The sequence below is a fragment of the Cygnus atratus genome, chromosome 11 (genome assembly GCF_013377495.2).
Source record: "Cygnus atratus isolate AKBS03 ecotype Queensland, Australia chromosome 11, CAtr_DNAZoo_HiC_assembly, whole genome shotgun sequence".
Taxonomy (NCBI): domain Eukaryota; kingdom Metazoa; phylum Chordata; class Aves; order Anseriformes; family Anatidae; genus Cygnus; species Cygnus atratus.
Window position 1 is genome coordinate 21,688,007 of NC_066372.1, and position 23,743 is coordinate 21,711,749.

General features: G+C 57.9%; 1 protein-coding gene and 1 long non-coding RNA gene across 7 annotated transcripts in view; one reads left to right on the top strand and one right to left on the bottom strand.

Moving 5' to 3' along the window:
- On the bottom strand, positions 1 to 1,955 carry LOC118259430 (uncharacterized). The gene is made up of 2 exons (XR_004782028.2): positions 1,848 to 1,955; positions 1 to 293 (listed from the first exon to the last, which is right to left on the bottom strand). It is a non-coding gene; the product is annotated as an uncharacterized LOC118259430 (long non-coding RNA).
- ZNF710 (zinc finger protein 710) overlaps positions 1,366 to 23,743 on the top strand; it is a 27,255-nt gene continuing 4,877 nt past the window's right edge. Inside the window, exon 1 of one of the 6 annotated variants that reach the window (XM_035568945.2) lies at positions 1,366 to 1,530. The gene's annotated coding sequence lies outside the window, so the exon portion shown is untranslated. Of the gene's footprint in view, positions 1,531 to 1,750; positions 1,828 to 2,042; positions 2,216 to 2,924; positions 3,494 to 18,327; positions 18,599 to 19,663; positions 20,388 to 23,743 lie in introns of those variants that run through there. The other 5 variants (XM_050713035.1, XM_050713031.1, XM_050713032.1 and 2 more) reach the window with 5 other exon arrangements.

Here is a 23,743-nt window from a genome sequence, read left to right on the forward strand (position 1 = left end):
TTCAGCCCTACTGATGATCCTTTAATATTTGCAAATATTTGCACAGGCAAACTGCATCCTTAACAAAGCCCACGCAGTGAGCAAGGATTGCAAGCACAAGGAGACGAGTGTCAGTGCCATGAATATTCACATCAGATGGGTCTGGTTTCCAGCAGAGCTTTGAACCAGGCCAGTCAGAGAGCAGATATAACGTTCCAGGGTTGCTGGACCAGCACTCCACATGCACTGTAGATATGTGAAGTAATAACCATGATTGCTGAGAGTTTACGCATATTAGCAACATCAGTTTTCACCTAAGAACACACAAAAAAAATAGTGAAAATGAAAAGTCTGTCTGCGAGACAAAGGACTGCATTTTCAGACAAACTCTTTGCTGTGATTAGTCTGTCCAGCTCCCCCTGCTTCCATGGAGATGAGTCTGTGCCTTCACATGCATCAGCTGAATCCCCGCTGCCTTCGCTCCCTCTTCCACCGCTCCCTGCAGGAGAAGACCCTCACCTCCTCCTCCTCTCCCATTGCAGCCCCTGTCCCCTGGCAGCAGCCACAAGGGGCCTGGCAGCCATCACCACTCCTTGCCACAACCCTGTGCCCCCTTCCTGCCACTGCAGCCCCCTCCCGCTCCCCAGAGCCCCTCCACCCACCCCTGGAACCTCCAAGGGGCCTGAACAGCAACCCCCAACCACGGCATGCTTTGGGGTTTGGGGAACAGGGAAAATTCTGCCCATCGAGGGGCGGCCGGCCTTTCCTTCTGGGGAGAGCCGAGCCCCCCGCGGTACACACCGGCCCGAGGGCCCCACCGTGTGGACAGGACGGCGATGCCCAGCTGCCGCCTGGCGCCAGGGCAGGGCTCTGGGGACGCGCGCCGGGGGCGAGCCCCACGGGCAGCCACGTGCTGTGCTGTGCCCCCCCCCGGCCGGTGACCCCGGGAGCGGCCCCCGGAGCCCCGCCGGGCGGGAGGCCCCGCACACGGGGGACGCGTCCCCACGCACGGCCGGGACCGGGGCCGCCGCCGGTGGCTGCTCGCTCTCCCGCTGCGCCCCGCGGGCCGGGGCCGCTCCGCCACAGGTGGTCGCGGCCAGCGCCAGCCCGGGCTCGGCGGGGGGGTCCCGGTGGTCGGCGGCCGCCCCCGCTACCGGCAGCGCTGCGGCCCCGGCGGGCGAGCCGCGCCCCGCAGCTTTGTTCCCCGCGGCCGGTGCCGGGGGCGGGCCCGGCTCCGGGCAGAGCCGGCGGCCGGAGCGGGCCGGGCGGGGGGCGCGGGGCCGCTCGGAGCCGCTCGGAGCCCGGGAAACTTGTCCGGGCGCGGCGGGGGGGACGCGGGGGCACGGCGGCGAGATAAAGGGCCCCGCCGCCGCCGCCGCGCTCCTCGCTCCCGGCCGAGTTAGGAGGAGCTGTTTTGCATCCCTTCACGTCAGCCTGCCTCATTCCCTCCTTCCTTCCTTCCTGCGCGCCCAGCGCCGGGCCCACGGGCCCGCAGCCGCCGCCGCCGCCGCCGCCGCCCCGCGCCCTGCGGAGCCGCCGCGGGAGCGCACGGTGAGTCCCCGCCGCCCCGCGCCCCCGGGGCCGCAGGCCCGCGGCCGGGGCCGCCAACATGTCGCCCGCTCGCCCGCTTCCACCTTCCCCGCGCCGAGCCGGGAGCGATGGCGGCGGGAGGGAGGGACCGGGGCGCCGGCGGTGCCCGGTCCGCACGTGGGTCCGCCCGCCCCGCTCCTCGCCCACAAGTTTCCCCGCCGCCGCTCGCAAACTTTCTCCGCGGCCGCGGGGCCGCCAAACTTGCGGCGGGGCGGGGAGCGGGGCCGGGGGCGGCCCGGCACGGCTCGGCCCGGCACGGTGCGGGGCCGCTCACGTACCTGTTGAGGAGGGAGCGGCGCGGGCCGGGCGGGGGGCGGCGGCCCCGCACCGGGACCCCGCACCGGCACCGGGCGCGGCGGCCGGGGGGGAGCCGGGGGGGTGGGGGTGCGGGAGCGGGGGGAGGGGGGGGCGTGCCGGGAACGCGCGTGGCCGGGGCCGCGCGGCGGGGGGGGAGGCGCTGCCGGGACCCCCCCGCGCCCCGGGGCCGGTCGCGGCTGGCAGCGCGCGCGCGGCGCTGTCGCGAGTGTCGTCGTCGTCCCCCCCCCGGCCCCCCGCCTGTCGCCCGCTCGTCCCGCGCCGGTGTCCGGGGGGAGCCGCGGGGCTGCGGCTGCACCGCGCGGCCCCGAGGGGCGAGGAGAGCCGGCAGGTAGGCGCTGCGCGGGGCCGGCCCGGGGCGCCGGGGGGGGGCACGGAGCCGCCTGCCCCCGGCGCGGCCGCCCCGAGTTTGGGAGCGGTCGCGGGGCTGCTGGAAGTGGCGGCCGATCGCCGCCGCTGCCCGGGTGGGGACCTGCGGAGCGCCCACCGGCACCTCCGACGAGAAGGGACGGGCCCCGGGGCCGGGAGGGGCAATAACCGGGGATCCCCGGGGAGCCGTGCCCGGGAGGGAGAGGCTGCCCCCGGGCCGGGCAGACCCCGGGGCTTCGCTCCTTTTGTCCCCCGGCGCCCCGGGGGCTCCGGAGCCGCGGGAGGGGCCGGGCCCGGGGCCCCGGCTGTGTCCGGGCAGCGCCTGCTCGGTCGCGCTTCGGGCCAGGGAAGGCGGCTCTCGGAACTTTGTGCGGCCCCCTGATAGCTCCTGAGAATCAGCAGGATGCGGCGGTTGAATTAGTTACAATTAATTAATTAGTCAATCATTAGTAGCTCCTTTGTCAGCACTCCGTGTGGGAAGGGAGGGTGGGATGATGCAAGGGGAAGATGGCATCCGAGGAGCCGAACTTCTCACCGCGCCCAGGGCCCGGCGCAGCGGCCGCTCAAACCGTCCCGGGGTGCAGGCGGGAGGACGCTGCCCCGCGCAGCAGGGACGAGTTCAGCTTGTTTGCTCCTGGGTGGCACTGATGTGAACCAGCCTGATGAGCTCGTGCGCTCAGCGGTTCCAGTAAGCGCAGTTCCAGTCTGGTTTGTGCGGGCCGTCTGGCCTGGCCATCGCCTGGCTATGAATGCGCCTTAGGTTGGTGGGAGACCCTAAAAGCATGGCGCTCCTAGGGAAACCTCAGGGAAGTCGCAAGCAGGGGCACTGGTTTCACCGCCCCTGTGCAGCCCTTCGGGGGTAACGGCCTTCGGGCAGTAAATTGAGGAACAGCAGCTGTGGCACCGCGTGTCCCGGCCAGCAGAGGAATGGGAGCGCGTTTCCCCACTCGCAGGGAGCAGTCATGGGAGTCTGGCAAGTTCTTGTAACTGAGAGCCACCAGAGATAGGGGCTAAATAAATATGGTGCTGAGGCTGCTTGTTCTGCCAGCAGGCTTAAATGAGTGCCCTCTGTGAACACTGATCGCCTTATCTCCCTATAAAGTGGTGCATTAGATTATAGTAACTTGGGCTCAGATACACACCAAGAAACGTTCCCAACCTGAACTTAGGAGGGAACTCAGGGGATCAGAAGTAGATGCCTGCGGTTGATAGAGGGAGAGCCTTCTTCCACGGTGCCCAGGTAATGTGTCTGCTTGTTTCTTCTGACATCACCAGGGTTGGGTTAATCTTTGAGAAGGTATTTTTAGTTGGTTTTATTGGACTAAAATGCAAAGAAGGCTTTTTGTTTATAAATTAGCTTAGGAAACAGTATGAGGAGGGATGAGCACAAATGTTGTCCTGTACTGAACAGCTAGAAATGTTAATGAACAGGCAATACAATGGGTTTGTACCGCAAGGAGCATGCCAGCATACGATCCCAAAGTGAGCGTTACAGGCAAACGTGCCGTGCTGATAAAGGCCGTGTCTCTGTACGCTTACTGTTGCTGTGAGGTAGGCTCCAATTCAACATCTGCTGAAGCAGTCTTAATTTCAGCCGAAGCAGTCGTGTACTTGGATATTTTGCCAAATCAGGGCCAAAACGAGAGAAGGGAGGCAGAGTAAGCAGAGTTGTGCATGCTGTTGCTGCCTGGCTGGATCAGTGGGTTTCCTACGGTTTTATGACCATTGCTCCCCTTTCCCTCCACTACCTGCCGTGGGTTTTAGTTTTTCCTTGACCTTTTACATCTCGTCCTGCAAACTGTTAAGCACAGGCAGACAGGAACCACAGCTTTTGTCCTGTGCCCACAGAACCCACCCAGCCTGAGACATGGGTGCTGTGGCCACATGAACACTGATGGCAGCAAATAAAATGTCCCAAAATACCTGCACAGGGCTGGCTTGCCGTGGAGACAGCCACAGCTTTGGCTGGAAGAAAGTCGCTGGGTGGCTCAGATGTGCTCAAGGAGCTGCAGTCATCTCCTTTCTGCCTTGCCCGGGGTGGCCGGCAGCCCCCATCCCCGTGGGACTTTTCCCTTCCAGTGCAGCTGGACCTCGAGACACGGGGCTGGGATCGAGTTGTGAGGGGCTTTTCCCTGTCCTGCCATTCCGCATTTCCCTCTTCCATCCCTGCACACTGCTCTCACACACCCCCAGGTCCTTCTCACAACCACGCCGTGGTACCACACGGTGACTTTGGTGCTCGGAGAGGCAGGGCCAGCTCAGCCTGCCTGCCTTTAGCTGCAGTTTCCCTACAAAAATAACCTCTTTCAAATGTATACGGCAATGGAGTGAAATACATGGTGGTGCTCAGTACTCTCTCTGGAGTGAATCGCGGAGGACTTTTTATTTGAGAAATTAAGCAGCCATCACTCTTCTTCCCCTTGATTTTGGTGGAGGCCTGCTTAGAGAATGAGCAAGTAATGCATTTTCTTTCTCAAACTTTAAATTGAAGGGGACAGAGGGTGATTTTAAATTTTCCCCATGGTGGTCTTTGCTCTCAGCTGTCTGACAGTCATTTGAATGACAATAGAGCATTTTAACAACAGAAATAGAAACAACATATAAGCAGCCTGCCTAAAAATTTCTTTGGAAAGTACACGGCTTCCTCGTAGCGCTTGTGATAACGCTGTCCTCCCATTTCCCTCCCCATTTCTGTAATGTTCTTCACAAGATATCATAGTCTTTTTAGTAAAGGAGAAGTGAGCGGGAAGGAAGCTTCTCTTTTTTAAACATCAGGTCTTCTGAATTTCTGTGAATGTTCTCAAGTGGGAAGAAGAAACATAACTTCCCACTCTCCCTTCCCTCCCAGGCCACCTCTAGTTTCACAGCAGAGAAACTGAGGTAGAAGGGCAGTGTCTGAATTACTCCTCTGTGTGGGGAGAGGAAAAAGCTCGTAGAAAGTTCATCTGAAATTTCATAAGTCTTGCTTAGTTTGGGAGTAAAAAATGAAATAGTTCAGTAACTGGGGGAGCGCAAGAGGCACTGCAGAGGCAAGATGCGAAATTAAACCGAGGTAAATGGAGGTAAAAAACCGAGGTAAATTAAACCAGTGCGGCGAGGGCACGGGCACCGCGGGGCTGCACCGGGCCTGGCACCGCTTGGCAGCATCTGGCTGGTGTGGGCAGGGGATGGCTGGCACATCAGTGAAGCCCTTTCCACAGTTAAAATCGTTAGTTATGTTCCAGAAGTTACTCGGAACTAGGGAATCCACACCGCATGACGTGGAGTGCAGTGGCAGAAGAAATTCCAAGTCAGTAGCTGAGAAGTAATGTACAAAGGAAGAAAATTTGTAACAATTCGTCACCTTCTGAGGTTAAAAAATAACTAAATTAAACCACAAAAGGGACCTGAGCATTGCTGCTGACAGCTCAGGCAAAGGGCTTCGGTGTGCAGCCACGGCTGGAAACGCGGGCGGGATGGCAGGAGGGGTGGCAGCGCGGACAGCACCACGCAGCTGCCGGGCCCCCGTGCCCGGGGCTGCTGCCCCCAGAGAGCCCGAGAGGGCTCCTGTGCAGCGGTGGTTTCGTCTCGGAAAAGAGGAGCGCAGGAGGGCAGGACACCAGCGGTCTGTGAAGTAGGGTTGTGCAGAGCAGGGGATGCGCTGCGCTGCCCCGCTCCTCCTCGCTGTGCAGTGCTGGGGAAGGCAGACGTGCAAGGAGACGAGTTTTGGTGGAGAACACTTGCTAACAGGAGTTCCTACAGCTTTGGCACGGCGGTGGTTGAGCAGACAGGCGGGTGGTAGAGGTGAGCAGTGAGTGGAGCAGGTTTGGTCTGCGCTGTCAGGCCGGGAGCCTTGTGAGAGGCGAGGCTGATGAAGAGGAGCTGGGAGCTGGGGCCGGAGGCTGGGGCCATGGCGTAGGGATGGCAGGGAGTGGGGTGGCTGGGGCAGCAGTGGCAGCTCCGAAACCCAGGCTGGTAGGAGTGCCCAGCAGCCAGCACCGTGCTGGCCTGAAAACGGCCTAAAAATGGAACGGCTGGATGTGCTTTGAGGCTTCAGTACTGCAGCAAGAAAAGTGAGTTGCAGGGCAACTGTATTTTAAATTAATTCTGTGACACAGAGCGACTGAAATGAGTAAATTCAGTTAAAATCAAAACTCTATTCTTCATCTTTTTCCGGTGGCTCTTCAGCATGCTCCGTGTGCCCCCATGCCACCGCAACCAGTGTGCTTCCATGCTGCGTGCGGCCAGGAACAGGGCAGGCACTGGGAGCTTTGACCTAGGGAACGCCAGTACGTGCTCTACAGGTTTTATCTCAGCACGCCAGTTTTGGGGAGGGAGTTACGTTGACTAGGAAGCAGCGCGTGGACATGTTCAGGGCTTTACTTCCATGGCTTGTCCGTATGAAAGCCCAGTTCCACACCTGCACCGTGCCCCGGACTGTCCCGCTGTGGTACGCGGGGTGGTCTCAGGGCTTGCAGGATGAGGCCGGGAGCAGCTGATGCAAAAGCCAGCAGCTGGCAGGGGCTGAGTGCTGGCAGCCCCAGGGTTTGTCCATCCCTGGGGTGCATCCGTCCCCTGGGTTTGGCCGTCCTGTTTGGCAGCAGCAGCACTTCCCGGTGCGCCTGCGCCACGGGGCCAGGTTGCTTCTCCCCTCTCTGCCCCTTCTCTCAGCACTGCATCACTCACCGGTGCTTCCCTGGCATTTATCAAGGTCCCTCCTTTCCCCACTCTTTTCTCTCCTATGTTCATTTCTCCAGGGGCTCCCCATTTCTTTCCCCTCCTCCTGCCCTCGCTCCCCCCAGCAGAGGGTTGGGGTGCGCGGGGTCCCCGTTGCAGAGCCCCGGCTCCATCCAGCTGCGGGTTTCATTCTTGAGCGGTGCCTTAGCTTGTGTGAGCTCAGCACGAGCAGGGCTGGAAATAAAAGAGAGCTGGAGGATGGTGTTTGGAGGTTTTCCCATGGGGAGGCCTTTGTTTAAAATTTAATGTGCTGTTCTCTTTCTCTCAATGAGTAAGAGAAGGATGCCGGCTCTCTAACGTGCTGCCGTTCAGCGCTCCACCCGTTCCTCTCCTTCGCCTCGTCTTTCTGGCACAGTCACACCGCAGCTCTGTCTCGGCTCTCCCGCTGCTTCCCACTTGCAGGTGCTGGCCAGGGCTCAGATGTTAGTGCTGGGGACAGAGTCGAATGGAAATTTAGGCCATGGCTTGCTGATAAGAGCCGGGCCCACGCAGGAGGCAGGCAGGTGCCGGCCCTGCCGGTCCGTGGCCTCCTCAGGGTCTGGGTAGGAAGGTGCTGAGCTTTGCCGGGTGTGTCCCAGGCCCGATCCAGCCGGCTGCTGTTGGGAAACACAAATGGTTATTTAAGAATGGATATTCTGGGGAGCTGGCTCCCTTTTCCAGGTAGAACCCAAACAAAGATGGTGAGACTTGTGCTGGTCCCTGACAGAAGCCTTGCTGCTCTCCAGCGCTCGCCCTCCGGCCATCTGCCAACGGGTCAGCATAAGACTTGAACTTCAATAGCTCCATACGTGGCTGATTGCAATCTCATTTCTCTGCACCACCTGAGAGTTATAATTTTCAGGAATTGATTGACCTGTCCTTTGTTTGCCTCTTCTCAGTCCCCTGTAGATGTCGGTAACACGTTCCCGTTGGCTGTTGTGCGTTTACGGACAGCCTCATCCTGCAGCCTGTGCCCGTGCGTAGCCTCTGCTCAGCCCTCCGGCTGCTTCCCCAAGGGGCTGCAGGCTGAGGGCCTGGACTCGTAGGCACTGCTGCACTCCAGGGGAAAATTACTGTCCAGAAGACAGAACTGTGGAGCCTTTTTGTCAGTGGTGCCAAGCCCCTTTGTTGAATTTCTTCTTCTTCCCCGTTTTATGCTTCGGCCATTCAGCATGTGCTTCAGAAGCCCATCAGCGTAATTGCAGAACTCATCTGCAGAGAGTAAGCCTTGATTTATGGGGGGGTTTGAGTGGTTTGGTTTCATTTTATGATTATCAACAAGGGACACATATAAGCAAATTATTTCAACAGTTGAATATTCTGTATATTTATAGGACTTTCTTGCTGTAAGAAGAAAGAGTGCAAAATATAGCAATTATGCATATTGTTTTGAAAATGCGGACTGGAGGTAGTTCAAGCAGGCCCTTGCAGTTGCCAAAGCAAGGGGAAAATGTGTTAGACAAAAGCAGCCTTGTGGCCATGGTATAAAAGGTATAAAATATTTATAAAGACTAGTAAAAAGTACAAACATTTCCAGCCTCCCCCCAGCACGGCCAGCAGCTTATCCGCTGCGTTTTCCATGCCATTAGCCAGCGAGCTCTGCCTGTGCAGTGCGGTGCTGGCGCTGCCACCCGCTTGCAGCTCAGCTCCCTCTGCTTTGGTCAGCGTGGGGCCGGGCGAGGGGCAACAGGGAGCTGCCAGGGGCACCACCAGCCCTTCGGTATGGGTGCTGTGGGGCGCCAGTGGCCCCGGAATCGTTAAGGTTGGAAAAGACCTCCAAGCTCGTCTTGTGCAGCCACCCCCTACCACCACTATCATGTCCCCAGGCACCACGTCCAACCTTTCCTTGAACACCCCCAGGGACGGTGATTCCACCACCTCCCTGGGCAACCGGTCCCAATGCCTGACCACTCTTTTTGAGAAGAAATTTCTCCTAATTTCCAACCTGAGCCTCTCCTGGTGCAACCTGAGGCCATTCCCTCTTGTCCTAAATATTCGTTTCACTGTGGGCAGATTTTTCCGGGCCTTCCATCCTTTAAGTGCGGGGAGCACACAGCTTCGTGTGAGCACAGCGGGTGGCCCTGGTGACACCCTGAGACCGTGCCGAGCACCCCGAACACCCCGTCCCCCTGGCTTGGGCACTGCCAGGCCCGGTGCCGGCACGGTGCAGCAGGAGCAGCGCGCAGCCATGGGTGCTGCAGGAGGGGACCTGCACGGGAGCGGTGCGCAGCGCTGCCTGTGGATCCGTGCAAACGCATAGATAAATGTGCAGCTCTGGTGTGAAATTTCAGTCAACGCAGCAGCTAGGAGGGCTGGTAAGCCCGCAACGTGTCAGCACGCAGAGGAACACAAGTGCAATAGTGCCTGAAAGCAGGTGGGAGCTTCTTTCCGAGCCGGCAGTGAAAGCCCCGCAGAAGGGCACCGCTAGCAGGAGAACCAGGCCTGCCCCCCCCCGCCACACGCCACAAGGACGGTGTCTGTGCAGGAGAGGCGGCGGTGCATGGGCTGGGGTCTGGCATCGGCGGGTGGCTGGGGCACTGCACTGGGGGGGCTGCAGCAGGGGGTGTCTGGGGCACACGTGGGGAGCTGAGTGCGTGCAGAGCTCCACCAGAGCAGAGATGCAGCTCAGGACAGCTCTCCCCCTCCGCTGTCAGATATTTAAATCTGAGAAGCCAATACATTGCAGGAGTTGTGTTTCTGAATCTAAATTCCTGCTCCCCTGAAGTCATCAGAAATGTGAAAGAAGTCAGATGTGGAGCCCTTTATGCCAGTGAGTCTTTATGCAGAGATAACCCAAAAGATTCCTCACTGATGTATCTGAAGTAGAGGAAAAAGTAGCTCAGCTTAAAAAAAAAATCCCCCAACTCAATTCTCTCATAGACTCTCAAATAGTCTTAAATTACATATACAGCCTTTATTTTCTGAAGCATCCTCCATCTGTGTCTGCCATACATTTATTATCCTTCATTAGGGCAGAAACAATGCCTTCCAGCTTGGGAGAGGTGTTTTCCATATCAGTCACTTTGACTTCAGTGGCTTGAATTTTACCTGTCACTGTTTCGAACTTTTTATCTGTGTTAGGTTAGGCTCCATGCTGGAGGTTTTTTTCTTCCTTTAATGACAAAGTTCAGTATTTTGAAACACACTTGCTTTGTGCTCCCACAGTGCTGCTTCTCTGGGCTCAGAGATTCGAGAAAGAAACCACCATCTCTGGCCCTAGGCAGAGGCTTAAAGAGGATTTTTTAAAAAGAGGCCCATGTGAGTGCACACACAGTTGCTTGAGAATGTGTTTGCTGAACTTTGATAAAATAAAAGCAAAACAGTGCATTAGCCACATTCCTTACTGGAACCCCCAACATACACAAATGCAGTTAGGAGGAGCGATCACCCTGCTCGGACCCGGAGTGCACGTGCAGTTGTGCTCTCGGAGATAACAGCAGGCAGAGCGCTGTCGGCTGTGGGATCCCGTATTTGCCAGGGCAAGGCTTGGTTAATAAAACACCCGCCGTTTGCTGTTGGTGAGCGGGCTCGGTGTCTGGGGTTTCCCTTGGAGCTGCGGAGCAGGGCCTTGTGCTCACCGCTCTGGCAGTCCCTGGGAAGGGCTCTCCAAACATTGAACACTCACTTTTCCAAACTGCTTCCCGGCTCAGTAAAGGATCTGAAACATTTTTCACCTTGCGGATCTGAAAATAATGTGGTATTTGCAGCTGAGCAATCAGTTTTGCTCCTAAAATGGTGCAACATGTCCAACAACGTTGCTATTAGAGGAATCAGAACCGGGACTTTCCCACAGGGCTGACGCCTTGTGTGAATAGGAAGAAGTCAAGCTGCTCTCGTGTTCCTGCACGCTTGCTGCGAGAAAGCTCTGTGATTTTCCCTCCTCCTTTTATCTATGGGTTACAGAAAAATACACTTGATGTGTTTGTTATTTAACATCTCCAGCCCACGTGACTGGTGGCACCTGTGAGTTCTGCAGGGAAAGATTTTGTGTGCTCAAGATAATTCTTCGAGAAAATGCGCTGGGAAGCCCTGCTTTCCACTGCTATCTTGGCCACGCTTTGCCTAGCCAGGGCTGCCGCGGGATCTTTCTGCCTTGCTGCGATGAACCCGTGGCAGCTGGTGCTGTGCTCGGGGACCCCACGAGGCCACTGCTCCTCTGCGGCCTCTGAGGAGACACGGAGTGCCATTCCCTCTCACCTTGGCAGCTCCATTCCCCTGCTCAGGGATGTAGCGCAGGCTCTGGATGAGCCTCCATACAAGCAAAATGAGGGGGCTCCCTTTCTGAACAAGAGTGAATTTCAGAAGTTCTACTTGTGAAGGAATATCCAGGCTGGTATTAACTAGCACCCTCAAATTAAAACCTCCCAGATACTTTACATGTCGTGCAGGCCCCAGCTGTGCTGCGCCTCCCTGCTGCCGCGTGTCCCAGACACAGACACGAGGTCCCTTGGGATGGAGCCCGTCCGTGTTGTCAGCGTGGGCAGCTGGGGGCTTCCCAGTCACAATCTGGGCAGGGCTGGCATCCCTGGGGACAGGTGGCATCCCTGGGGACGGGTGGCGTGGCATCCCCACAGGGACCAGCCGGCTGTGCTCCTGCCGAGGGCCGCCTGTGTCTCTGTGGCCACTGAGAGAAACGTCCCGGCCCCTCGGGGCTCGGGCAGACCCCAGCACCCAAAGCAGTGTCCTGAACACCCAAAGCAGTGGTTTGAAAAGCAGAAGAAAGTTTTACATGGCTGTATTGAATGCTGTGCTGAAGTTCTCGTCCCTCTTCAGTCATGGGGTCACAGATGGCTCTGGTTCCTTCCCTTAGCAGAAGTAAGAGCAAAAATACATGGTACTTGCAGCTCGGGGGGGATATTTCCTGGCCAGCCATTGTTCAGTGTATGGAAGGACTGGAGTTGTCAGCAAAACCATCTGCGTTCAGTAGCTATCACCTTCCTTCTGGCCCTTGACTACCTGTTTACAACTTCTCCCCTGCTGCTAACGGGTCTGGGCAGCCCCTGTGTCCCCACTGGGCTCGGCTGGGTGCAGGATGCAGCCCGGGGTGGGAGGGGAGCAGCCGGATCCAGCCCCGGCAGCCCCAGCACCGCCGTCCGTGCCTGGGCAAGCTCCACGCGCAGGATACAAAGGCCAAAATTGTTTGCAGGGAAAATGGCAGCAACAGTCTTGAGAGTGACGTCTTCGTGCTGCAGTTGTCTTGTTCGGTCCTCTTCCTCAGCGGGGCTGTGATATCACATCAGGCCCCCGCTGCACTTTTTGCATGGTACACATCCCACATTATAACATTTGGGCTGTTTTTCCCTTTTACAGCCACTTGCCAGACTAGACACAGAAGGGTGCTTGTCCCCGCGTCTGTCAGTTCTTTGAACCCAGCGCTCCATCGCCCCTCACCGAGGTCCCTGCCGTCAGTGGGTGCCCTCCCGGAGCCCCAGCACCCTGGTGGGTGCCAGCGGGACGGCTCCGTGCTGCTCCAGAGCTGAGCTCGGCGTGCGCTGCCTATGGCATTGCTGCTGCACCCCGCCTGGCTGCTGTCCCTCCCCATAATGCAGGCCTGCTGCTGCTGCTGCTGCTGGGCTTCTCGCCTTCGCTGTGGGGCCGTGCTGCAGGTCCTGCTCCAGCAGGCCCGCAGTTTTCTCCTTGCTGATTCCACTTCCATTATTGTCTCCTCACTGCGTTTTTATTCTCCCTTTGTCCTGGCTTACAATGCCTCACTCCGTACTACGCTTTTCAGTCCGGGAACGTCTCTGCACCCAACAGTCTGTGAGCCCCCCACCACTGCTGGTGACATCGAACAAAGTGGGACCCAAAGGGGGACCCAAAATGGGACCTGCTGGTGCTGGCAGAAGCGCAGCACCAGTCTGCACCTGGCCCGGTGCCGCCAGCTCTTGCCGTGCACTCCACTCCCAGCTGGCCGGGCACCACGGCCTCTCCCCAGCTCCTGCAGATGTGGGGAGCACCAGCCCTGTGCACCCCCAAGCCCCGCAGGGCTGCCCCCACAGAGCAGGGCTCAGGATCAGGCCCCTGGGTTCTGCCTGTCCAGAACATCCCCTCTTGTTCCTTTGCTTCTTGACCCAGATCTGTAATGCTGATTGCCTTCATGGAAGCGTTTGGTTTTGCGGATTTGTCTTCTCTGTTTGCTGTTATTTTCACCAGGGACTGCACGAGTGAGAGTCTTCCTTGCAGAAACTCAGTGCGCAGAATTTCATTTACTGTTTTTTACATATCTGCATGTGTGATTACTAGGAGAAGTATTTTTAAAAGTAGCTCAGCGTTTCTTTCAGGGAGTTAGAAAAGACCAGATTTATTTTCTGCTGTGCTGAGAATTAACTCTCCTTTCTTCCTTTTCCCTCTGCCCCCACTGGAAAGAGAGAGAATGTAAAAAAGAAGAAAGGATTTACATTGTCGTCGTGATTGGCACAGTCTGTGAATGAGAGGTCATTTCATGTGGCTGTTTCTTTTCAAGCGCTCTTTTTTTCATGCACACTGTATTCAGGCTAGAAGCATTCTTTCTTTTCAAAGCTTCTCTGTCTGTCTCTCTCTTCCCCCTCCTTTATTTTTCATCCCTTTTCTTTACTTTTGCTGTCTTTTCATTCTGTTTTTCTCCTCCCCCTTGGGGCTCCATTTTTTCTTTCCTCTTTCCTCTATTCAGTTCCTTTTTTCTTTTCGCATCTTTTTTGAATAGCTCTTCTATTTTCAGAGAGGAAAGAGTATGTAGAAGAGAAGTCGTTACAGCAAGGAGGAACTTGAAAGTCTCTCTTTCCCTGTTTATTTCACTTAAAAGCAAAAACTGTTTTCCAAAGAACAGGGTGATTTCCATCAGGAGCCTGCTGCAGAGAGCCCGGTGCAGCATGCTGCTGGTGGTCGGGTCGCAGGCACCCCTCTGGTGCCGCAGCACCGGCACGCACCCAGCACCCAGCCTGCGCTCGCGGGGTCGGAGCGACACTGGGCACTGCGTGCTGCATGCCCGTGCCATCTCCCTTTGCCATCTCCCCGTGCCATCTCCCCGCTCCGCATGCGGGCAGCAAGGCCAGGCTGGACAGGGAGTGGTGCTGCTCCCTTGCCCCAGTGGCACTGCCCTCGCCTCTGCAGCTCCCGGCAGCAGCTCGGTACAGTTTGACTGCTGCTGATGTCACCGGTGCTGCTGTGCGGGTGAGCGGCAACCGTTTAAAACATGGCACGGCAATAAGCTCTTGGGATCCCAGGAGAGTTCTGCCTGTTCAGATGGGGGAAGAGATGTATGGGTGGGGATGGGGAGAACGGCTCAGCTTCGTGTGGAAGGGGAGCGTTGGGCGGCCGAAAAGCAGTCCTTGGGAAAAGCTGGGCTGTGCGGCAGAGCCGGGTCACTGCCGGGGGGCCGCGCCTGGTCCGTGTTTGCCATGAAAAGGCACCACACTCAAACCCGATGGAGACGGGGATGGTGAGCGTCACGGTGGGGTCCTTTTGGTCTCCTAAGCAAGAGACCAGACCTTGTTCTGCTGGGCAGCGAAACACCAGAAGTTCATCAAGCAGGTGAACTGCAAAGAGCAAGGAAAATCCCAGCTCTCCCTGTGCGCTTCCATTTTCCCCATTAATTATTGTCTCCCCAGTTGCTCTAAAATAAAGCAGAAGTTGAGGAACAATCTAGTGTAGGAGCACAGGTTGGACCAGAGCGGCCAGCTCTCGTTTTGTGTTGGAGGAGTGCTGGAGGATGGAGCTCGAGATGAGCACAGCAGCCGGGCAGCACGGTCCTGCTGCAGAGAGCAGGGCAAAACCGCAGGGTGTGCGAGCGGCCGTGCTTTTCTCTAGCAATGCAGAGGTTCTGAGTGAAAAGCATGTGCAGTGAAAATAAAGCAAAGTGGGGGCTCTTCAAACTGCAGCACTGCAGCAAAACATGGGCAAGTGAACCCTGCAGGCAGTTTGCAAGTTGGCTCTAATTGCCCAATCCTGAACATCTTGTAGCACAAGATTGAAATTCTGCTTTCCCTTTGTTTGAAGGGTTTTGAGGAAGGGCCTTGCCTGCAAGCATGGCACCTCCGTGGTTGTTTCCACCAGGCGGGGTGTGCATTTGGGGACCCGGCCAGGAGCCTGTGGTAGGGGCAGGGGTCCTGAGCAGCGCAGCCAGGCTGCCAGAGGAGCCGGAGCTGGCTGGTGCCACAGCGGTTAATGGGGTGGATTTTTTTTTTTTTTTTGAGTGAGATTCAAATAATTGTAACCCAGAGATAAAGAAGACATTGGAGGAGATGAAAAGCGCGAGAGAAAGCAAGCAAGCAAAGGACAGAGGTTTGGAATACAGAGGGAGATTAGGAGATAGATGAAAGAAAAAGGAGAGAGATAAGAGGGAGGCAGAGGACAGATCCACAGCGCCCAGATAGGGGTTGCCAGGGAAACGGGAAGAATGAGGGAGCGATGGAGGAGTAGGGATGGAGGGTGCTGGGGGCGGGGCGCAGGGGTGGGGGGCTCGGCGATGGGGGTGGGGGGGCCTGGCGGGGGTCCTGCCCTGCTGGCCAGGGCAGTGCGGGAGCGGTCTGGGTCATGGCCCTGCTCCCCACGGCAAGCTGACACGGCTCCCAGTGCTCCCAGTGCTGCTGCTGCGGCTCCCGGTGCTGACCTGGTGCTGCGCCCCCAGCTCCCGGTGCTGGCCCTGCACCAGGTCCTGGCTCCTCAGCCTCATGGGGCGAGAGCCGGCAGCTCTGGGCTGTGCGCGCCTCCCCAGTTCTGTGCAGTTATTTAAAAATCCTCCTTCTCCCCCTCCAGCCAGAGTGTGCCAGTAATCGGGCGGCTACGAGCCCATTAATGTTTACTCTCACCTTTGAGTGTAACCTTCGCGGTAAGAATCACCAGCAGAATTACCAAAAGATCGATTAGTGGTGGTTTTTAACATGATCTGGCAAAGAGATCCACTTCCTTCCTGACACACTGTCTGTCACGCAGACATACAATCATCTTTTTCCCCAACTTGTTTTTTTCACCTCCTCTTACCAAAAAAGGTGCCTTTGTCATAGTGCGAGTGGTAGGTTGTGTCCTTGTTTTTGAAATGAAAGCCCCCAAAGAGGATAATTCTTCCACGCAGAACGCTCCACATGCTGTCACGTCGGGCTGTCCTCGTCAAAAAGCGTGTCTGCGTGCAGGGAGCGGTTCTGCTTTCTAATCAACTCGCAGTAAGTGGGTGTTATCTTTTTTTCTAGAGAACTAGTTAATAGAAGTTTTCCTTAAAAAACTGAGTTCGGTGATACCTAACTTGGAGACACTGATTGAATGACTTTAGAAATCGTTTTGATTTCTTTAAAAGTGACGAGTTTATTTGGTAGGCAGCAATCCAGCAAAACGCGTCCTCCTTCCCGTTGCTCAGAACTTTGGCTCGTTATTTAGATTAAAGTCTGGTTTATTTGCATTGGATGTCAGTCGTGGGAAGAGGAGCAGTATTTTTAGTTCTGACCCAGATGCAGACAGGAGGGAGGCTCTGGGGCACAGCACTGCAGGGTTTGCCTCTGTGCTCCCGCAGACCGGGCTGCGGGGCCGGGTGCAGGCGGTGGGGAGCTCACCCCTGGGGGGGCCTGGAGCCAACCGGCCCCGTGTTGAGCAGCTCGTCCTCTGTGTGCCGTGCTCCGTGTTCGGTAATTGCCCCCGCCCTGCCACTTTGCTCCATACAAACGCTAAACCCCACAAACACCTTCTCTGGTTCCGTCCAGGATGGTCACGGAAGCTTTAGAAACGAGGTAGACGTTTTGGCTTTGATTTACACCAGGATTTAAGCATGGAAGCAACTTCGCCTTGCCGCGGTGTTAGATTGATTATCCTGCATGGGAACGCTTTTGTGGGCTGGGCAGAGAATAGGAGACCCCAGTCATTCTTTTGTCACTCAGCCCTCGCTCAGCATGCGGCTGAAACCAAGGTGACCTCATAAATCCTCAGGCCTGGTACAGAACAAGTGTTCTGGGTCAGTTTTATGAATCATTTCAATCGTTCGTTGTGATTTTCAGGGAAAAAATATATTTTTCAGCTTAAAATTTTTGTGGGTGCTTTAAGCAGCTTTATGGGAAAACCACACACAGAAAAAAAAGACAAGATGAAAGACTGATTTTTCCTTTATCAAACTTGACTGAAAGCTTCTTTTAAAAGACAAAGAAAATAAACTCGGAGCTATTCTCACAGATACTCAAGACCTACCAATTAGCCATTTGCCGTTAACGATTGCCGCAGAGCCCTGATGCCACGGCAGGCACAGGGGATGGGGTTTCGGCCACGGCCAGCCCCAGCAGTGCCAGGGGGTCCCTTTCAGGAGGGGACAGGCCCGCAAGGTGCCCTCGTGCTGGGCACGGGCAGGTGGGCGAGCTGCAGGAGATGTGCTGCTGCTGGGACCAGCCCGCTCCGGTGCCTGCGCTTAGCAGGAGGGGTAACGAGGAGGGCCTGGGGCTCCTCAGCCGCCCAGGGGCCACGAGGTCAATCATGGAGCCTCTGCTCCCCCTGCTGCCCTTGTTGTGTCGGGGAGGCCAGGGGCAGACTGTGTGCATGTGCCGGTGGGATTTACACGGGCTGCCCAGGGCTGCTCCACGCAGGATCGTGGGGTGTTTCGGAGCCCCTGAGCTGCCACCAAGCCCTGGTGCCGGAGCTGCGCGGGACTGCCCAAGGCACTGGAACAGCTCAGGAGAGGCCGGGGGAAACCAAGCAGGTTAGAGCAGAGAAAGGAAAGCAAAAGAAAAGTGTTCAGCAACAAATGACTCAGTCTGGTGCAGCTCCTGAAAGAGCTGGAATCCAGCAAGAAAGGTACCAGAGGCAAGGAAGGGGCCGTGGTGCAAAGCGCTGCGGGAGGGGAACCATCAGGTGTAAGGGTCTGCAGGTAAGAGCTAGGTGCTTGAGTGATTAAACACAAAGGAACAGGGGTAAAGAGAAGGTAGATGACATAAGGAAGTGGCAGCTCTCTAAAAAACAGTTTTAATCACCTAAGGAGCAGGCAGTCAGTAAGAAATGGCAAGGCTCTGAGGAGGATGGGCAGGGGCTGGGGCGAGAGGAGCAGTGAAATGCAGGGGGCAGCTGGATTCCTCCAGCCCGTGCTGATACTGGAGGAGAACAGATCACACCCAGACAAAGCCTCCCAGGAGAGGGAAGAGAGTGCTGAAAGAAAATTTCACAAAACCCAGAAAACAGGAGTAGGAACTGCTGCCGGCCCCAGGTGCGTCCTTCCCCAATCCGCCATGGGAAAGAAGAAGCATGACCGTCGGTGGAGGCACGGACGAGAGGGAACAGGGGAACACCAACACTTGTGGTTTTCAGAGGAGACATTCACAAGTGCATTTGTGTAACTTCGGGTGTGGGAAAAGTACAGGCGGGCGAGTGTCTCAATCAGCAAATGAGCTGGAGAGCACGTAAACCCTAACTCGGGGCTTTGATGCAAGCCCAGGCGAGCATTTGGTTCCCAGCTCAGCACGCGGGCAGGAACTGCTGCAGCTGGGCGAGGGCCGGGCCTGCCGGTACCTCCGCGGGAGGGATTTGGAGACTGGAGCCGGGGCTGCGGAGAAGTTGCTCTCGTGTTGCTACTGGGATCAATATTCAGGCACATTTAATCCATTTCCTGTTTTTCTGATCTGGGGGAAGTGGGACAGACGGATGAGCCGAACTCAAGAAGCAATCATCAGGAACGGGGTTAGGGAAGTCAGCGTGGAGACGTGCAGAGGTAGTGGATGGTAACACGTTGCACAGCGCCCGTCGGGAGGACCTGCACCCCCCCGGCACAGGCAGCCCCCGCCCCGCTCAGCCCTGCGGGCAGGGGACGAGCTGGTCCCGCTGCCGAGCTCCTACCCACCCATTAGGGGTGGCACCGAGGCGCGGGGCCCTGTGCAAGGCTCACCTTTTGCACCGACTGGTGGAGTTAAATCGCCCCTGCACCAGCCTGGTGCTGTGGCACTGGGTCAGCGCTGGGCCTTGTGCCGGCACCGCAAGGCAAGCACCGTCCCCTGCCCTGCCCTGCTGCCTGCACATCTGCCCGGCCACAAGCAGCTCCTGCGTGTCCAGCTGGGGCTCAGCAGCAGCCCAGCTGCTGCTGTGCTGTCACAGCCGGGAGGGACAACCTATTTCTGCTGATTTTCCTTCCCCTGCCGCCTTCAATGCAGCTGTGCGGCGGGGGCCGAGCAGTGCGCTGCGGGATGGGGCCCTGGGGGCCAGGGCTGGCAGCGGCTCCCCGGGGAGGAGAGGGTCCGGCTGCACCCACGGGGAGCGTCCGAGCATCTCTGGGAGGAGCTGGGAATGCCTGGCCCAGCCTTGCTTGCCAGTATGCCGGGAAACAGCATTTCCAGCCTGCTCTGTAAGGCCTTCGAGAAGGCTGAACAGGGAAGTGAGAGCAAGGAAGTGAAACAAAAGCATTTGTCTGATTCCCCACTTCCCTCTCGGTGTGGTGTGTTTGTGCAGCTGCTTCAGCAGCTCTGCTAACTGTTGCGGCCTTGCTCTCTTTTGAATAGCAAAGCTCACTGTCTTATGCACAAGGGCTTGAACGTTTGACAGAGAAAAGTGCAAAGGCTGGTCTGCGTACCACACAGCTTTTGTTTTTGCCCTGGAACCCCAGAGGAGCAGCGCTCATCCCCTTCCTCGGAGTGCTGCAGATAGGAATCTATAATTTACTTTCTTCTAAAGGCCTCTGTCTTAGGGTTGTTGTTTTGTTATTTTTTTGGTTTTGGTTTTGCTTTTTAAACACGTGAGTGCTGGTCTCAGGAGCGCGTGCGTGTGCGTCAGCCGCTCAGCCTCTGTGCCTCATGGTGCTGTACTCGGAGGCAGAGCCGTCCCAGAGGCCAGCGCTGTCCCGGCCCTGTGCCACACCGGCACGGTGCCTGCACGCTGGCACTGCCGGGGCACCGGGAACCCCCGGTTCCTGCCCTGAGCCGGGCGGCGTTACCACAGCAAGGCTGCAGAACACAGCCAGAGATGTGTGGGCATTCATTGTCCTGAATGATAAATGGCTACAGAGAAATTGCCCCTTGGAGAAAATGGGATCCTAAGTGGACTGGAAGAGACGTCCAGTCCATGTGGGAAATAGAAATTGCTGCACTGGGCCCCAAAATGAGGAAGAAAACAAAATGGAAAAACAAATCAGAACAGCTTTTCCTGCTTTCCGGTCTCCCTGGCTCCTCTTGCCAGCACTGAGGGAAGGGACTCTGGCTTTCCTGCCCGGACCAGGGCCCTGGGGAGCTGCCTCTTGTTTTTAGTTTCCTTACTTGGAGCAGGAATTACATTAGCAGGTCTTGAAGCCAGCAGCACTGCGCCCATGTTCCTTCCGGGAAACTGCTGTCATTCCAAGCTCTGGCTTTGTGCTTCCTGCCGTGGCGCCCTCCGGCCAGCCCTCTGGCCCCGCTCGGCCACGGCTCAGCAGGGGGCTGATGAGCACGGTCGTGATCAGGGAAATTGGAGCAGGGAGCGTGGAAGTGAGAGTCCCTCCCGTCCTCGCAAAAATGGCAGGGGATGTTTTTGCAGGGGTGAGTTCTGTTGTGCTGCTTTCTCTGGTAGCCGTGCACCCCACGGAGGCGCTCGCTGTAAGCGAAGCATCCAGCTGAGCTCGGCGGAGGGAGCGTGCGCGTGGGAGACGGGAGCAGCGGGGTGATGAAGGGTTTGGAGACCACTGCACGTCTACAAAAACTCCACCCACGCTGGAGAGTGGAGGCTCATCCGCGCTGCGCATCCTCCAGAGCAGCACTGCAGGCTGGCGCTGAGGGGAGCGCAGGAGGTTTCTGCTGTGATTTCCCCCCACCCCACCCCCTGCTCAGCAGCACAGCCAGCTCCCCGCGCTCCCCCCACACTGTCTGGGGGGTCGGGGGGCTCCGGGGGCTGGAGAAGCCCAGCCGGTGCTGGGGGCACTGCAGGCAGACAGAGGACAGGGAAGGGGTCAAGCTCCCAGCAGAGCTCCCGTGTGCCCACAGGGGAGTCCTGGGGGTGCCGGGGGGGTTCTGGACAGGGCCGCGGTGTCTGCTTCCCAAGCAGCACCGGCTTGTCCTGCTCAATGCTGCAGGGGGGCTCCCACACCCCACGCCGTGGGCACTGGCCGAGGGGTGCCTGCTCCCATCCCCGAGCCCAGCAGCACCCGTGTTGAGCACACAGCGAGGCTGTGGCCGTGGTTGGGCCCAGCGAGGCCTCATCTCTCCCCCGGGCTTCCTCTTCCTGCTCTCCAGCCGGTTGTTTTGCCTCCCCCGTCACTTCTCCCTCCCCAGGAGTATGTGTGCTGCAGGCGCAGTGCAGACATGGGAGGACGCATGGAGCAGGCAGCTGGTGCCCAGCCCTGCACCCCAACCAGCCGGCCGGGACAGCGGCCGTGCTGGCTGCCGCTGCGAGGATGATAACCTGATAAAGTGGGGCTTCTCCGGTCCGGGAAGGAGAGCGGTTAGTTAGCCCACAATTGCCGCTTTCAAGTCTTGCAGGTGCTCCTGGGACTGCGACATAATCTGGTTTAGAGTTTATTCCTGTTTTACCTCCCCTGTAGGATTCCTCTTTGTTGTAGCTGCAGAAATAATTATATTTTAGAAGGACATTCTTCACTGCAGGAGGAAGCTGCGGCCTCCTCTGCTTCACTCAGGGGCAGCTCCCCCAGCGCTGCCCTGCCCGGCCGTACCAGGCACCAAGAGCTGCTCCGGGGGCGCTGCTCCGGGGGGGCTGCTCTGGGCCGTGCCCACAGGGAAGCCCAGCCCGGGGGCGATGCACGGCTCCCCCCAGCTCTGCTGGGGACGCCGGAGCTGCAGTAGCAGCGTGGCCATGCCCAGCTCTCTCCAAGGCCAGGCACAGGGAGCAGGACTCGAGTGGGCTGCGTGCACGTGGGCACCTCTCAGGCTTGTTTCAGTCCTCACAAACCAGAGCGCCCAGGATGCCCCCACGCTAGCACAGGATGCCCCCAAGCTAAGCGTGTTTGGCAGCTGGCACTTCTGCTTTCCCCGCCCGCTGGCGGGCTGCTCCTGTTCCCAGACCTGCCTGCCTCTTTAAGTGTCTCTCCCACTTCTCTCTCCCACTTTCTCTTTTGCTTTGTCTGAGATCCTCCCTTAGCTGCTTTCCAGCCGCTGCTTCTCCCAGCCAGCATTGCTGACCGACCTGGGGCGCAGGGGGCTGAGCTCTGGGGTCTGAGCGTCCCGCAGGCGATGCCCCGCGCTCCTCCCCTGCCGCTGCTCCCCGGTGCTTTGCTGTCCCAGCTCCGCGGGTGGTTCGTGGCAGCCTGAAACCCCTGCCTGGCTGCCTCCTTAAACCCTGAGGACGAGCAGGTGCTGCCCGCTGCTGGGTGCAGGTTTCTCCTGGTTTTCACTGGGAAGTGCGCACGGTAAGGAGCGGGGGCTCCCGAGAGGCTCTCTTCCCCCTCCGGGGTGACTCAGCCCTGGCTCGCGTGGTGGAGGTGCGAACGCGCCCCGCTGCTGTGGGCCCCCTGGGACCAGCCGGGCGCGGGGCTGCGTGGGGCCGCGAGTTTGTCCGTGTGGGACCAGGGCTGCACCCTGCAGGCTCTGGGGCTGGGCCTCCACGGTGGCAGCGCTGCGTGGATGGGGGCTCGCGTGGCCCCACAGCCCCCCGGTTGGTGGCTATGTCACCTTTTCAGCCTGTGTGTCCCGAACCGGCCAGCGTCGTGTGTGGCACCAGTGCGAACGCCACCGTCTGCCTTTCGTTCCCCTCGCTCGTCACCAGAATGGTCCGGTGGAGCAAGCAGAAGACTTGAAACCGCTCCTTTGCGTGCTGACCCTGCCCTGTGGCTGCACACCTCGTGCAGAGGACAGGCTGCTGCCTGCAGCCTCGTCTGCACCGTTTGTCCCTTGCTTTGTGGCCGTGCGTTATTTCTCTCAAAACGACTTGCTCGGAAGAGCTTGTGTTGCCAACAAACCCGAGCAGGCTGTTCCACCAGCCAGTCCCACCGCGGTACACTCCTCCCCGTGTAAGTGAGCAATGCTTTGTGCCATTTGTAAGCGATTATTTGACTTTCTTCCTGGAAATAGATGGAATTATTAATAGCGCTAGAATCCTGCAGGATCCTGTTGCAGGCCCTCCCAGAGGGCAGAGGGGACGGTTCTCTGGACCCAGGTGCATTCACACCAATGCCCTGGAGATCCATGTTTTCTGCAATGATTTTAACTAACTCTGTAGCCCTCACTCTCTAAGTGATCTCATAAATCTGCCCTGTAAGCAGGCTCTGTAGGCCCAGTGCTACTGCAGGGGGGAGGAAGGCAGGGAAAATGGACACACATAAAATCTGAGGGAAAGCTGCTGGAACCTGGCGTGCTTACTGCTGGGACAGAACTGCTGGGGAAAGGCATTAATAGAAACAAAAGAAAAGGGGCGAGGAGGTGCTCGAATGGCAACGAAAGGAGGATGGAAGGTTCTTGGGGTGGTGGGGGCACAGCAGAGCTGGGGCAGCCTGTGCCAGGCGAGTGCACCACAAGCACCAGCCCCACGCTGACCTGGAGCCTCTGCCGTGCGTTTCACTCGGGCTCGTGGGCCTGGCAGTTGTCAGCTCGAAATGTTCCCAGGGAGAAGGATTTGGGCCCTGTCTCCCCATGCCCTTCGCTGCTGCATCTTTCCTGCAAAGAACCCAGGAAAGAGGGGCACCTTTGGCTTTCCTGGCCTGTCCCTGAATGGCACAGGAGCCTGTCCATGCGAAATTCTGCTCTGAGGGGCACAGGGATCCCAGACCTCAAACCATGGGGTTTGTAACACAGCCAGCAGGGCCAACAGCGGGTCCTGGGCTGTGCTTCCCTGCTGCAGCCTGGTCCCCAGCCCCTGCTGCGGGTGTCACACGTGGGACCCCCAGGGCTGCACAGCCCCACGCGTCCCAGGGCACACAGAGCCCGGGGACCAGCTCTGGAAATGCCCG